Source organism: Coenobita brevimanus, chromosome 38 (assembly GCF_032717465.1).
Source record: "Coenobita brevimanus isolate Jiangsu-jjx chromosome 38, ASM3271746v2, whole genome shotgun sequence".
NCBI lineage: Eukaryota > Metazoa > Arthropoda > Malacostraca > Decapoda > Coenobitidae > Coenobita > Coenobita brevimanus.
Window position 1 is genome coordinate 5,747,501 of NC_136991.1, and position 16,399 is coordinate 5,763,899.

The following is a 16,399-nucleotide window of genomic DNA, read 5'->3' on the forward strand; positions in this document are numbered from 1 at the left end:
CTCTTTCTTTTCCACTCGCATCTCCTTCCTTGTTCTCTCTCCTCTCCCTTCTGATCGTCTTCTCTCTCTCTCTCTCTCTCTCTCTCTCTCTCTCCCTTTCTACCTTTCCCTCCCCTCTTCTCCCCTCCCCCTCTCCCCTCTCTTCCACCGTTGCATCTCCACCATGATCAATTCCACTCCATGAATCCAATCTTTCCTCTCCCCTCCCTTACCCCTCCCTTACCCCTTCCTCTCCTCTCCCTTTCTCGTCCCTCCCTTCGTGCCGTCCTTTTGTCTCTTTCCTCCCCATTCATCTGTCTCCTCCCTCCCCATCTGTTCTTCCTCCTTCCCGTTTTCCTCCCTCTTCCAATCTTCCTCCTCCTCTTATTTCCCTCCTTCTTTTTCTTCCCCTCCCCTATTCCCCCTTCCCATGATCTTTTCTTCCTGACTGTTTTGGTTATTTTCCTTTTCCCTAATTTTCTACACTCATCTCCCCTATCACTCTCTCCCATCATTCCATCTCAGTCCTTCTCTTCTATCCTGTCATTTTTATGCATCATCTGTCATTCACTTCCATCTCCAATTTTCGTCCATCCCTTCTCTTCCCTCTTCACACCTCCTACTCCCTTCCCCCACCTTTGCTGTCCAGTTTTTCCTATCCCCTCCCTTTCTTCTTTTTTCCCTCTATTCTTTGCTCTCCTTCTCCTCCAATTCCCTCTGTTGTTGCTCTTCTTTTTCTTCCTCTTCTAAGCTTTTCTCTGCCCTCTCTTTCCTCTCCCTTACTCCCTCCATCCCTCTTCTTTTCCTCCGTCATCTAATTCCCTTATCATGTCATCTCTCTTTCCTTTCCCCTCTCCCATTTTTCCATTCATTTTCCCACTTCCCCTGTCCTCTCTTTGCTGCTCTTTCCTACCCTCTCGTTTTTCCTTTTATCTTTCCTCCTCTCTTTCCCTCTCTCATGTCGTTAACCCCCCTTTTCTCCCCACCTCACCCTTCCTTCTCCCCCTCCCCCTTCACTTCCAGCGTTGCCTCTCCACCCTGATCAATTCCACTCCATGAATCCAATCTTTTCCGCCCTGCCTGTTCCCTCCCCCAACTCCTCCCCTCCCCATCCCCTTCTGGAACCCCCCCTCTATGTCCCTCCCTCCCTGGACCTCTCCCTTCCCAACCAGTAACCTCTTTCCCTTCCAGTCCCTCTCCTCCCTCCCCCCCCATGTATCCATACCCTCTTCTCCCATTCCTCGTTTCTCTCCCCCCTTCCCTGCCTGACTCTCCCCTCCACCCAACATTCTGTCAACCCCCTACCTCTTCTCCCCTGCCTTCTCGCTCTCCATATTCTTTCTCTTCACCCCCCCCCCTCCCTTTTCCTCCTCGCTCTTGTTTCCTCCCTCCCAGATTTTCTCCCCCAGCCCTTCCTTCTTTTCTGGCCTTTAGCTCCTACATTAGTTACATTAGTTACGTTAGTTATAATGCACCCACTAACAAGCAGTCAGTACGCCCGTTACGGTTTGTTTTCCTTTGTACTCCTCTGTCTCGCCACACCACTTCCATATCCCCTCTTCTATCACCGTCCACCATATCTCTTGTCATTCTTTCCCTCCTCCGTTCCTCCCTCTTCCTCTCCCCCCTTTCTCGCCCTTCTTATCATTCTCCACCCTTCGTTTTCTCCCTCTTCCATTCTCCCCATCTATTTTTTTTTTTCACCATGGGTTTAGTTGTTTTTGTTGATTAGCCCCAGTCAGTAAGAAGGGATAGTGAGATGAAACAGAAATATAGCGTTAGAGTATAGATATTTGGTGTAGTTTTTTTGGCAGACTATTCCATCTCTTGTCCAACCTCACCCTCCGTCCTTCTACATGTCTCTCCTCTCCTCTCCTTCCCTTTCCTTTCGCTGTCCATGAACTCTCTCCTCGTTTCCCCCCTTCCTTCCCCCTCCCACCTCTCTCTTACCTCCCCCTGCGTCGTCCCTCCATATCTTTCCCCTCTCCTCTCCTTCCTTTTCATTTCGCTCCCCATGAACTCTCTCTCGTTTCCACCCCACTCTTTCCTCTCTCGTTTCCACCCCACTCTTTCCTCTCTCGTTTCCACCCTTTCATCCCCCCCCCCTCACGCTTCCCTTTCTTCTCTTCCGTCCCTTTTCTATCTCCCCTGTCGTTCCCTCCTCCCCCTGCTCCCCACTTCCCGTCAGTCTCGCTGGAATCGTGAAGAAAACCCCCTGCTGGGTTCCCGACAGCAAATCTGGGTCTCGGACGGGAGGTTTGGAATACCGAGATTTTCTTTCGGGTTTGCACATTTTTTTTTTATTTTTTTGAATTTTGGGTTTTCGAAAATAAAGTTTCTACACATTATTTCTTGAGATTTTAGAGAATGACTAGGTTTGTATTTGCGATTTTTTTCATGGGTTTTTATCGAGGTTTTCATCATTGTTTTCTCTCTCTTCTTTAGGTTTTCAGTCATACTAGGTTTCTTGGACTTATTATTTATGGGGATTTGCCTTTTTTTTTTTTTTTAGTTTCCCCCCTTGCCTCTTACGAATTTAGGAAGAATTTAATTAGGTTTCTATTTTGCTGTTTTTTCTTGGGTTCTTCTGAAATTTTTGATGGGGTTTCTCTTACTTTTTTCTTTTTTCTTTTTTTATCAGGTTTTTGTTTGTCATGCGAGTTTTCAGGCGGTTTTTGTTAGGTTTCCATTTACTGATTAACTTTTTTGGCTTCGAAGATTGTTTGGATTAGAATGCATATTTAAGTTTCTCTCTCTCTCTCTCTCTCTCTCTCTCTCTCTCTCTCTCACACACACACACACACACACACACACACACACACACACACACACACACACACACACACACACACACACACACACACACACACACACTCTCTCTCTCTCTCTCTCTCTCTACCTCACACACACACACACACACACACACACACACACACACACACACACACACACACACACACACACACACACACACTCTCTCTCTCTCTCTCTCTCTCTCTCTCTACCTCACACACACACACACACACACACACACACACACACACACACACACACTCTCTCTCTCTCTCTCTCTCTCTCTCTCTCACACACACACACACACACACACACACACACACACACACACACACACACACAATTTTTTATTTTCGTATCGGTAAATCATTCAGTATTTGAAATTGGCTGTTGCATTTGCATTTACCCCTCCCACGAGAGAGAGAGAGAGAGAGAGAGAGAGAATTTTGAACAAATAAGAGTGGAGCATAATGTTTGAGACAAATAATAAGAAATTCGGTGCATTGGAGAGAGAGAGAGAGAGAGAGAGAGAGAGAGAGAGAGAGAGAGAGAGAGAGAGAGAGAGAGAGAGAGAGAGAATTTTGAACAGATAAGAGTGGAGCATAATGTTTGAGACCAAAATAATAAGAAATACGGTACATTGGAGAGAGAGAGAGAGAGAGAGAGAGAGAGAGAGAGAGAGAGAGAGAGAGAGAGAGAGAGAGACAGTTCTGCATCCAATCAGTGTCACGGCTTATGTCTCCCCCTTGTGTCTGAAGGCGAGGTTAATCCCGTGCCAGCAATCCACGCATAAATGCTCTACCACACCATTGTTTTAATCGCCCTTTAAATTCCTTCCCATCCCCTTGTTGTAATCCACGTTTAAATCCCCTGCCACGTCCTTGTAATCCACTCATCCACGTTTAAATCCCTGCCACGTCCTTGTAATCCATTCTAATCCACGTTTAAATCCCCTGCCACGTCCTTGTAATCCATGCTAATCCACTTTTAAATCCCCTGCCACGTCCTTGTAATCCACTCTAATCCACGTTTAAATCACCTGCCACCTCCTTGTAATCCACGTTTAAATCCCCTGCCACACCTTTGTTTTAGTAATCCATTTTTAAATCCCCTACCATCTCCTAGTCGTAATCCACGTTTAAATCCTCTTCCACTCCTTGTTGTAATTCGCGTTTAAATCCCCTGCCACCTCCTTGTAATACACCTTTAAATCCCCTACCACCTCCTTGTAATACATCTTTAAATTCCTACCATCTCCTTGTCGTAATCCACTTTTAAATCCCCAACCACCTCCTTGTAATCCACCTTTAAATACCCTACCATCTCCTTGTCGTAATCCACATTTAAATCCCCTCCCACCTCCTTATCGTAATCCGCGTTTAAATCCCTTGTCATTCCTTGTAATTCACTTAAATCCCTTGCTACACCCATGTTGTAATCCACATTTAAATCCCCTCCCCTCCCCTTGTTTTAATAGCCCTTTAAATTACCCCACCACCCATTGTTAAAATCCACGTTTAAATCTTCTGCTACCACTTGGTGTAATCCACGTTTAAATCCCCAGCCTTCCCTTGTAATCCCCTGAAATCCTGACGTTTAAATTCCGTGCCGCCCTTTTATTTTAATCACCCTCTGAATACCCTGCCGCCCCCCTTTCGTAATCCACGTTTAAATCCCCGTGTACCTCCTTTATAACCTGTGTTTATATCTCCTGTCACTCATTTGTAATCCATTGATAAATCCCAATGCACCTTTAAAATAATCCCTTTCAGTCCTGACATCGCATTATTTTATTTCTTTTAAATCCACAATGCGTAAATGCATCTTTAAATTCCTATATCCACTTTGGTGAAATCTCCATCTGAAATCTCCTCCTTTTAATCCCCTCTCACCTACGTGTGTCGTAATCCTCATTTAAATCCCCACCGTCACTTCATATTAATCCCCTTAGATCCCCAGCGTTAGTTTGTTAAAATCAGCGTAATCTTTGGCTTCTTAGGTAAATCCCAAAGCTCCTGTATTAATTGTGTGTAATCCTCAGGCCCCATTTTAATCCCTGTGTAGATTATCATATCCCTTTGTTGTAATCCCTGTATAAAATCCTAGGGTTCTTATTTAAATACCTTTGCTCCTCTGTTGTCATTCCAGCTTAAGCCCAGTTTCCCATTTTAAATCCCCATTCTGATATACCAAATTTAAACCCAACCTGTGTATTATCCGATTAAATCCCGCGTATAAATACCTACGACACCTTATCTAATTCTCAGTCAGTGTTGGTTGTTATCCCTTGGCATTTAATAATTTTTCTTGTTTGTTGGAGTTATGACCCAGTTATTACCTCCTGACCCCCATTCTTTTTTTTTTTTTACCACCAACAATACATTTTTATTCCTCTTAGGGTACACCTCTTGTCGCTTAGGAAATAGAAATAATCAGTATAAGCTCTTTTCAGTTGTATATTCTCACTACCTTCAGATTATTATGCTTAGCTTAGGGGAATCCTCTCTTAGATTAGGTTAGAAATACTATCCTTAAACCTTTCCAGATTATTAACTTTTGACTTTCTCTTCCTCTCTGAACGACGACTTGATCTTCTTACCAGAGATCTCCCGTAGTCAAGGAATTAAATATGAACTCCATACCCCCTTTCAGTAAGTTGACGCCCTTGTGCCGCCGTTATATTATGTTACTTAGCTTGTGGGAGGCCTCTCGTAGCGCAGTGGTTATAAGGCTCCGTAAAACCTGTTAGTACTGTTATTATTATTATTATTATTATTATTATTTCATTCTCCCTACCATTCTTATGGTTTTATTCAGCTTAGGAAAACCTCTTACTGTCAAGGAACTAATCGCCAGTTGCCAGGTAATAAGGACATCGTTTTTTGTACTCGTTACAGCACGAGGATGACACCCTTTGACATCTAGCATATATCTCGCCTGTGCAGTAATCCTCTAATCTTAGTCTGAATAAAATACCTATATGTGACCGTAACAAGGAAGAAGTGAATACAGATAGCTTTTTTATTATTGTCTTATTTCTAGGATTTCTCGGCGTTGACCTGCAGAAAATATTTTGATGCGTTCAGTAACAGTAGAAAGGGTAATGGAGGCTGTATTTCTCTTTATAGTTTTGAATGGCAAGATGTTCTGTAGTTTAGGAGTTATCTGTTATTAACTTGAGTAACTAATCCACTGTACGTGCGCCTGTTGGAGTGGAGGAGGAAACACTTGTGTCTGCAAAGTTTTCCCTCAATTGAGTTTAAGCATCTGGTGTCAGCTACTTTAAAAATCTCAAGGGTCCCTCAGGTGTTGAAGTGATTGAAGTTCCTATACTGAGCAACGCCAGACTCATATATTCAGATTTGGGAGGTGTGTTGATATATTCTGATTAGGGAAACGTATTGATAAGTTGAGATTAGGGAGCTGTATTGTACCCCAGACTCTTGGTTCACGCGTCAATTCTGTGACGTGGTTAGTATTATATTTTCTTGCCACCTCCAGACGATTTTTTTTTTAGTTTAGAGAGGATCTCGCGAAACAGAGAGAGATAATTACGTCTCTGTCTAATCTTCAGCTCAGAAAGTCTCCCCTTAGTTGAATATAATCGTCTGGATGTAGCAAGAATATAGAAAACACATCACCGGGTTCAAGAGGTTACAAAGTCCCATATGTCGGTGTTGTCCTGTGTGACCCTACTTCCCAGCAATTGTTTCGCCCACCCTACTGCTCCCGGATGCCCTTTATAGTAATCCTTAGGCACCACCAGTATTACAAACCCTATCTCTCTCCTTGCCCCCTTCCATGAATCCCACTGTAATCCCTTCCCTCTGCCAATTTATCTAGTTGCCACACATTCATCATTGTAATCCATAAATCTGGGTATTTGTAAACCCCAGAGCCTGTGCGAGTAATAGCCTTTGAGTTGATTTATATTGTCTGGCTACTCTTGCCCCTACAACGATTTCTTTCATTTTGGAAGGATTTAAAGTAGACTGTCTTTAACCCCCACCAGTTAGAAAAATCCCATTAAGCTGAATAAAATCGTCTGAGTTAAAGAATGAAATGTAAAATACGTCCTCTGACTGAAGGGTTCTTGTCTTCATCACTACCTACGAGTATAATCCCGTGAGCTGGAGTACCTGTGAGGCAATCCCAAGATATGTAGTGTTGTAAGCCTTTGTAATCCTCGGCTTGGAAGTTTCTAGTTTGGTGTAGTGTTAATCCTTGATGTCGTAATAAAATGGCTCTTGGTACTGAGAAATCCTGTAGGATGTACACACACACACACACACACACACACACACACACACACACACACACACACACACACACACTAAATGATATATATGCCCATTCATTCGTACAAATATAACAAATGCATACAAACACGCAAATTTGTACAGATGCTCTCATGTTTATACCATAGCATTCTCTCTCTCTCTCTCTGTCTCTCTCTCTCATCCTATATATCCTTGTTCCACTTTCCTTATCCTCGACCAATTTCTCTCTGTACATCCCTTCATCCGAACTCCTTTTCCGTCTTTACCTCTGCGTCTTCCTAGTCTCTTTTCCTTTTTCTTATGTACCTCTTTCTTCCCACCTTCTCTGTCCTTTTCTTATTTTTCCCCGTCTCTCCCTCTTTTTCACTATTTTCTCCCCACCGTTCCTGCTTTTCTATCCTTGTTTTTAACTGATAGAATAGTTTAGTTAGTTGTAACCATCCCTATACCAAACAGCCGGGAAAGGATCAGAAGGTCTGTTGCTGTTTGCTTTCCTTTTTTATATCCACTGTACACTCCTTTTCATCCCCATTGCTTCCCCTAATTCCCTCACTTTCTCCGTCCCTTGCGCTTTCCATCTCTCCCCCACCTTTCCCCCCTACCACTGCCCCACGCACTCATTTAATCTTTTCTTTATGATCTGTTTACCCCTCTCCAACACTCCCAAATTCCCTGCGTCCTCCCTCCTGTACATCCCATCTTTCCCTCACCTATCACCATCCGGTCTCCCCACTCCCCCACTTGTACCCTGCTCTCCACCATATTCTATTTCCTATTCAGTTTTTCCCTTCCCCTTTTCTTCTCCCCACTTCGACCTCCATAAATCACCCACTTTCTCCTTCTCATCTTTTTCTCCACGCTCTTTTCTCTACTCTTTTCCCCATTTTTCCCTCGTTCTTCCCCTTCTCATTAGTGTATCTTGACCCTTTTCCTCTCCCCACTGATCTCTTAAATTTTCCTGCTATCTCCCTCCTCTTCACACCCCTTTCCCGCATCCCTTTCCCCCCGAATCACCCACTTTCTCCCCTCATCTCCACCAGTATTATCACTTTCTTCCCGTCTCTCGCATCTTTCCCAAATTGTTCGTCCTTTTTTTTACACTCTGTCTCATCACCCCTCTCTCTCCCCCAAATCACCTACTTTTTCTCCCTTCACTAGTATCTCTCCACCCCTTTCTTCTCCTCCCCTCTCTTGCATTTCCCCTCCTCCCCTCCTTTAAGCTCCCTATTTCCACACTCATCTCACCCTCAGTATTGTCCCTCTCACAGTTCACTCACTTTCTTCCTTCTCAACACTTCTTTCCTCACCCTTCTCCCATCTCCGTATTCATCTTTCTCCCAAATTTTCACACCATCTCCCTCCTTTCCACCCCATCGCTCCTTCTCTTCGATCATCACCCAACCATTCCTCATCCCACACCTCTTTCCTGATTCCCCCCTGCCTCCTTCTGCTTCTTCATCATTTCCCTCCCCAACCGCTTCTCATTCTCTCCTCCCCACTAGTTTTTTCAACTCCTTCCCCTTCTATATTCCCCTCTCGAACTCACCCACTTGCCCTCCTCTACACTCTGTCCTTCCCCACGTATCACCACTCAGTCTTCTCATGTTTTCCTCTTCACCTTCAAAATCCTTGCACCTACTCCCTCCCCCCCTTTCTTCTCTCTCTCTCTCTCTCTCTCTCTCTCTCCTTTGGCATCCCTCTTTCGTCTCACCCTCCTCTTCACCAGTTTTCCTTTCTCTCTCCCCTGCCCCAATTCCTTAGTCTCTTCCTCACTCTTTTTCCCCTCTCCACCCCTCTCTCTAAAATCCTCCCACTTTCTCCCTCCTCCGCGCCCCATCTCTCCCAAATCCTCATTCCTTCCCGCCCCACCCTTCTCCCCTAAATCCTCGCACTTTCTCCATCCTTCTTTCCCCATCTCTTCCTCTCCTGTCAGCACTGAATCTCCCCACTTTTTCCCTTACCTACACTAGTTCCTCCCCTCCCCGTCCCTTCCCCACCCTTTTTCTGTTTTACACGCCCCACTTCCCAGATCCTCTATCTTCCATCCCTTCATTAGTTTCCTTTTCTTCTCCCCAAGTGTCTCTCATCACTTTCCCCTCTCTTCAGTTTCTCCCGAATTCTCCCATTTTCTTCATTCTCTTCACCCCATCTCTCCCCTCTTTTCACCACCCATCTCCCTACTCCCTCCTCTCCCCAACCTCTCCTATCACCACCCAATCTCCCTACTTAGTCTTCTCCCCTCCTCCTGTCACTACCCAATCTCCCTACACCTTCCTCTCCCTTCCCCCTGCTATCAGCACCCAATCTCACCATTCCCCCTCTTCCCCCTCCTATCACCACTCAATCTCCCCACTCCCCCTCTCCCCCTCCTGTCACCACCTAATCTAGCCACTCCCTCCAATTTCCTCCCCCCACTCCCCTCTCTTCTCCCCCTCCTGTCATCACCCAGTCTCCCCACTCCCCCCTCTCGTCCCCCTCCTATCACCACCCAATCTCCCAACTCCCCCTCTCCCCAACCTGTCACCATCCAATCTCCCCACTCCCCTTCTCCCCTCCAGCGCCTATCACCACCCAATCTTCCCACTCCCCCCTCTTTCCTGTCATCACCCAATCTAGCCACTCCTGTTCCTTTCCTCTTCTATCACCACCCAATCTCCTCACTCCCCCTTTTTCCCCTCCTATCACCACCAAATCACCCTGCTTCCCCCTCTCTCCCCTCCTATCACCACCCAATCTCCCCACTCCCCCGCCCGCCTTTCGTTCAGATCCCCTCCATCCATCACCCAGATTGAACGGCGAGTTGGTAGTTGTCGTGGCTGCGATTGCTGTTGACACCCACTCACCTTCTTTGCCGCTGTCGTTCAGGTCGTTCCTCATGCTGTTTGACTGTTCCTCGCACTGTTTTGTCGCTCTTCTTGCTGACTTGTCCTTTCTCTGTCTGTTGTGTTATTCATCGTCGTTTTCCTGTTTTCCCTGTTGCTGTTCTTTCGTTCTTCTTGCTTGGCTTGTCCGTCGTCTGTCTGTCGTGTAGTTCCTCTTCGCTTTCCTTTTTTTTTTTTCCTGTCGCTGTTCTTTCGTTCCTCTTGCTCTTTTATTGTTCCTCTTGCTGTTCTGTCGTTCCTTTCGTTCCTCTGACTGTCCTGTCGTTCCTCTCTATCATGTCGTTCCTCTTTGGTTTCTTTTTTTTCCCTCTTGCTGTTCTTTCGTTCCTCGTGATTTTCTGGTGCTGTTATTGCTTTCCTTTTCATTTTGCCTGTTTTGTCGCTCCTCAGTCTCTCCTGTCGCTCGTCTCTCCGGCTGTCGTCCTTCCATTCTTCACCCAGACTCAGCAGCGTGTTGGTGGCTGTCATGGATGTGATTGCTGTTGACACCCATCTCACCTTCTTTACTGTTGTCGTTCACGTCGTTCCCTTGTCGTTCCTGTTACTTTTCTGTTTCTTATTCTGTCACTGTCCTGTTGCTCTGTGCCACATTTCTGTCGCCCAGTGTTACCGTTCCGTCGTTCCTCTTCCTAGTTTGTCTTTATTGTCTTGTCGTTTCGCTCAAATATATCAGTTCTGTTTTGTTTATTTTGTCGTTTCATTCCTCTTACATCATTTTGTGTTCTGTTTGGTTCATTTTTTTTCTAGCTCGTGATTTCCTTCTCTCTTTGCTGTCGTTCCTGCTGATCTGTCGTTCCTCTTACCCTCTTGTCGTTCCTCTGGCCATCCTGTCGTTCCTCCTGCTGTCTTCCCTTCTTCCTTCGCCCGGATTGAGAGGCGAGTTGGCAGCGGTTGTGGCGATTGGTTTTGACACTTCAGCCGTCTTCAGTGTTGTCGTTCCTCTAGTTCTTCTGTCGTTCCCGTGTTACCTGTGTCTTTTTCCTTGTTGTCCTTACGTTCCTTTTGATATCCTGTCGTTGCTGTTGGTTTTCCTTATTTCCTTTTCTTGATATTTTTCTTGGCCGTTCTGTCGTTCCTCTCTGTCCTGTCCTCCTCTTTACCGCCATGTCGTCCCCTGTTGGTGTTGATGATCCTGTTCTTTCGTTCCTGTTGTTCTGCTGTTGTTCCACTCGTTCTTCTGCCGTTCCTGTTACCGTTTATATCAGTCAAATTACTTTTGTCTTTTTTCTATACATAGTTTCATAGTTCGTTGTTCTTTTGTCTCTTGTTCAATTTTTAGCTGATTATTTTATTCCTGTCTGCTCTGTCGTCCATGATATCGTCCTGTCGTTCCTTTCGTTGTTTCGTCGTTCCTTTCGTCGTTCTGTCGTTCCTGTCGTTGTTCTGTCGCTCCTTTCGTCGTTCTGCCGTTTCTTTCGTCGTTTTGTAGTTCGTTTCGTTGTCCTGGCGTTCCTTTCGTTGTCCTGGCGTTCCTTTCATTGTCCTGGCGTTCCTTTCATTGTCCTGGCGTTCCTCTCGCTGTCCTGACGTTCCTCTTGCTGGCCTGGCGATCCTCTTGCTGTCCTGTCGTTCCTTTCGCTCTCTTGTTCTTTTAGCTGTTATGTTCTTCTGGCTATTCTGTTATTTCCTGGTGGTCCTGTCGTTTCTGTGGTAATAATAAAATAACATCAGTCCTCTCAGTTCATCCGGCTGATGCCAAAACCTATCATTCTCTGCACTCCCAGCCTGTTCTTGGAAGGGAGGTCCGGATGATGGTGATGATGATAATGAATGAATGAATGAATGAATGAGTGAGGGAGTGAATGAATGAATGAACTGATAAATTTTTTTATTAATATGAAGCCCAGACCACCTACACTCCATTTCGCCGAGTCTGGTACCATCAGTGATGTCAACACCTGTAGCACTGATAAAGGTCCTCAGTACTGGATATACCATTTTGTATTGCCTATTTATATTGGTTTTTAAAGCAATAAATAGAGGTTCACCTAGTGCAGAGGATTTACATCAACATTACAGGCGCTGAGGACAACTCTGATGGTGCCACACTTGGTGAACTGGAGTATAGTTAACCTTTCAAGACTACTGTATGGTTTGTGTGAGCTGTATGTCGGCGGAACCCAATGGAACTCACTCACAGGCGCTCAAACGTACTGGAACGCGCTTGCATTGTAGTACCCCTCTCACTCCCCCTGCCACCCTCCAAGATATGCCTTCCCGATCCTTTGAACCGATTTACAGTTTTTGGGGGCCAGAGAAACTCGATTACCTCATCTAAATCTCTCCCCATCCTTCACCCCTCAACCCTTCCCCTCTCGCCCAATTCCTCCCCCACCCTTCTCCCCCACCTCCAATGCACACTTTTCCCAGTTCAGATGAAAGTGTCAGGCCTTCTCCGTTTTTTAATGTTTATTTTTTTTACTTTTTTTTATGTGCTCTTTTGGGACTATCAGCTTTTTTCGTCATAGATCACTCCTGGAAGTATATAGATAGGTGAATAGATAGCCAGATAGATGAATGTGTGTGTGTGTGTGTGTGTGTGTGTGTGTGTGTGAAGGTGGGTTTCAAATATATTGCTGATTTTTCATTCATTTTTTTCCATTTATTTCTTTCTCTCTGTTTCTCATACTCTCTCTCTTTGGTGGAATTGTGTTATATGATTCCCTTTTGCAATACTCTTTTTAATTTCATTTTTGAGAGGCCTTTTTCGAGAATGGTGTTTTTTTGTTCATAACTTCCTCTGAATGTTTTTTATGCCTTGTATTTGATTTCTTATTTTTGGTTCCTGTTTTTGTTATATTCTCTTACTATTTCGAGATTATTGGTGGGGCTTTGGATCTCTCTCTCTCTCTCTCTCTCTCTCTCTCTCTCTCTCGTTGCCTTTTGTTTATTACCTCTGTTGAAAACTGGAGTTGAAAAAAATTGTGTGTGTGTATGTGTATGTGTGTGTGTGTGTGTGTGTGTGTGTGTGTGTGTGTGTGTGTGTGTGTGTGTGTGTGTGTGTGTGTGTGTGTGTGTGTGTGTACCGTGAAAAATGTCTATAAATATATATATTTATCTATCTATCTATCTCTATCTTTATCTATCTATCTATCTATCTATCTATCACCCGTTAGCCAAGTATACTGTACATCAGCCAGTCCTGTTATACTGAGGCTTACAAACATGCAGCTAATGTTTGGTTCATTTTGCACCTTTGATTTTGCATCATATTGGTTCTGTTGTTAACGGTAACACGTCTAAGGGTGGCATTTTTTCTTTTTTTGGAAATCTTCACAACAGTCTTCACATTTAAGAGTTTCTCCTGCTTCAACTATGTAAGAACATTTGTGGAGTCGTCACACAACAGGGGTAACACAGTTATGTGGAATGTACTGTTCGCAATGGTAGCTCCACCACATAGGACATCTAGTGGGCTAGTGGGTTGAAACGAGCACTGTGTTTTTGTAGTCGACACTTTTCCTGGTGTCGGACCATGTGAAGTATGGAAATTTTGAGTCCAGGCTTTGCCAAGTGTGAAATGTCTAAGTAAGTTTCTATTCATTCTGTTTCAGTCGTAAGGTTAATGAGTATCGAATCATCCAACCTAATGCGCATGAAAATTTTCCACCCAAGTCTATCCCACCTGAAAATAAGTCACCCAGAGCATAACCGGGGTGGCTGATGTCCAGGTGATTCCCAGTGCATAGGTGTCTAAGGCCATACAGTAATTGCTAGATGGTCGGGGGTTTTAAGAAGCCTACTTATTCTCTGATATTCCGTTTCAGCAAAAAAATGAAAACATAGAAGAGCAGATAGACACACTGCTAGAGAAAGTAACCGAAGAACTTCACACTTAAAATCCCACCACAACTTACACCTAATTTCACCTCATCTCACCTCACCTCATATGTTACATTCCAAAGCCCACCACCACACACACCACACCTAGTCTCATCTCGTCTCATCTCGTCTCATCTCATCTCATCTCATCTCACTCACCTCACCACCTCACCTCACCTCACCTCATTTTCCACAGCAAGTGAGAACTAATTAGCAGCAGGTGTAATGAAGTTCTTGGTGTGTGATAGGGTGAGATGGAGGAACAAAAAGCGCCACCTGAGAGAGAGAGAGAGAGAGAGAGAGAGAGAGAGAGAGAGAGAGAGAGAGAGAGAGAGAGAGAGAGAAAAGGGGAAACTTAAAAACCGAAATAGATCGAGAGGAAGTGAGAGAGAGAGAGGAACGACGAAAGACAGTACCTAGAGAAAAGTAAATACTTGGGAGTAGATTAAGAAAGATATATATATATATATATATATATATATATATATATATATATATATATATATATATATATATATATTTGTCTTAAAAATATGAAAAGAGGGAAGGCTCCGAGAGAAGATGGAATAGTAACAGATTTACTGTTGGATGCCGGAGTAGAAGTACAAAATAGGCTTGCTTACTTATTTACCCACTGTATAAAACAGAAGAAAAATCCCAAAACATGGTGTAATGCAATAGTTATTTTACCCTACGAAAAAGGTGACTCAAAAGATCTTAGTAACTATCGACCCATTAGCTTATTATCAGTCATTTACAAACTCTTCACTAAAGTCCTTACGAACAGAATAACAACAATTTTGGAGAAAAACCAACCTCGTGAACAGGCAGGACTCCGAAGCGGGTATTCGACCATTGATCATCTGCATACAATGAACCAGCTAATTGAGAAAACTATAGAATATAATAAACCACTTTGCTTAGGTTTTGTTGATTACGAAAAGACTTTCGACTCAGTGGAGCACATAGCAATTATAAATTCATTGCGAGAACAAGGAGTGAATGAGAACATTGTAAACCTGCTCGAAAACATATATAAAGAGGGAACTGCTACAGTTAAATTACATAAGGACTCAGAAAAAATTAAAATTGAGAAGGGCGTGCGTCAGGGAGATACAGTTTCACCAAAATTATTTACAGCATGCCTAGAAAGTATTTTCAGAAAGCTAGACTGGGAAAACAAGGGAGTGAACGTTGATGGAGAAAACCTAAACCATTTAAGATTTGCAGATGACATTGTGCTAATCTCAGAAACAGCGGAGGCATTGCAAGACATGTTAAATGACCTGAACAGAGAAAGTCTGAAAGTAGGACTGATGATGAACCGGAGTAAAACTAAAGTAATATTTAATCCACGGACACCAAAGAGAGTTATCAGAATAAGCGATGAAATTCTTGAAGAAGTTGAGGAGTACAAATACTTGGGACAAATACTAAACTTAACGAAAGACAATGATAGCGAAATAAAAAGACGCATTACAATTGGATGGAAAGCTTTCGGTAAACATAGAGCCATTGTGAAAAGTAGCTTGCCAGTTTGTATGAAACGAAAAGTATAAAACGAATGTATAATTCCAGCTATGACGTATGGTTGTGAGACCTGGAAACTGACAAAATCAGTGGAAAATAAATTAATCCGTTCTCAGAGAGCAATGAAAAGGTCAGTGTTGGGAATATCTTTAAGAGACAGGAAAAGATCAACTTGGGTGAGAGAGCAGACTAAAGTAAAGGATATTATTGAAGTTATAAAAGAACAGAAATGGAGGTGGCCAGGCCATATAGCAAGAATAAGAGATAACCGATGGAATAAGAGGCTGACGGACTGGACACCAAGAGAATGTAAGTGTAGCAGAAAAAGGCCAGACAGGAGATGGAGAGATGAGATATGGATATAGAAATTTGCAGGGAAAACGTGGCAAAGATTGGCTCAGTCAAGGAATTCATGGAAAAGGTTGGGGGTGGCCTTTGTTCAGCAGTGGACTAGTTATGGCTGATGATGATGATGATGATGAGAATCTCTATATATATATATATATATATATATATATATATATATATATATATATATATATATATAGATAGATAGATAGATAGATAATTATGCTACTACTACTACTACTCCTACTACTACTACTACTACTACTACTACTATTATTATTATTGTTATTATTATTATTATTTTATTATTATTATTATTATTATTATTATTATTATTATTATTATTATTATCGTTGTTGTATTTATTGTTTCCTGCATTTGATTTCTTTCACAGCTTATAAATTGGTGTCTGTTGGCTTCTTGCTGTAATTCATTACTTATTATACTTTCTTTTTTATTAGTATGCGGGGCCCTTTTAAGTCGATACAAATTACAGCGTGTGTGTGTGTGTGTGTGTGTGTGTGTGTGTGTGTGTGTGTGTGTGTGTGTGTGTGTGTGTGTGTGCGTGCGTGCTCTAGTTTCTCATTCGTTGAAATATAGAAACACTGAATTCTGTTTCACACGTTTTGCACATTTTGCAGGGAATCTATATTTGAAACTAGAGATTGGGGAGGAAAGCACAGGGACAGTTTAATAATAATTCAGTGAGATAATTTTAAGTTTATTTTTGTACCGCTTTTGCATTTATTCTGAGCTGAAATAGAG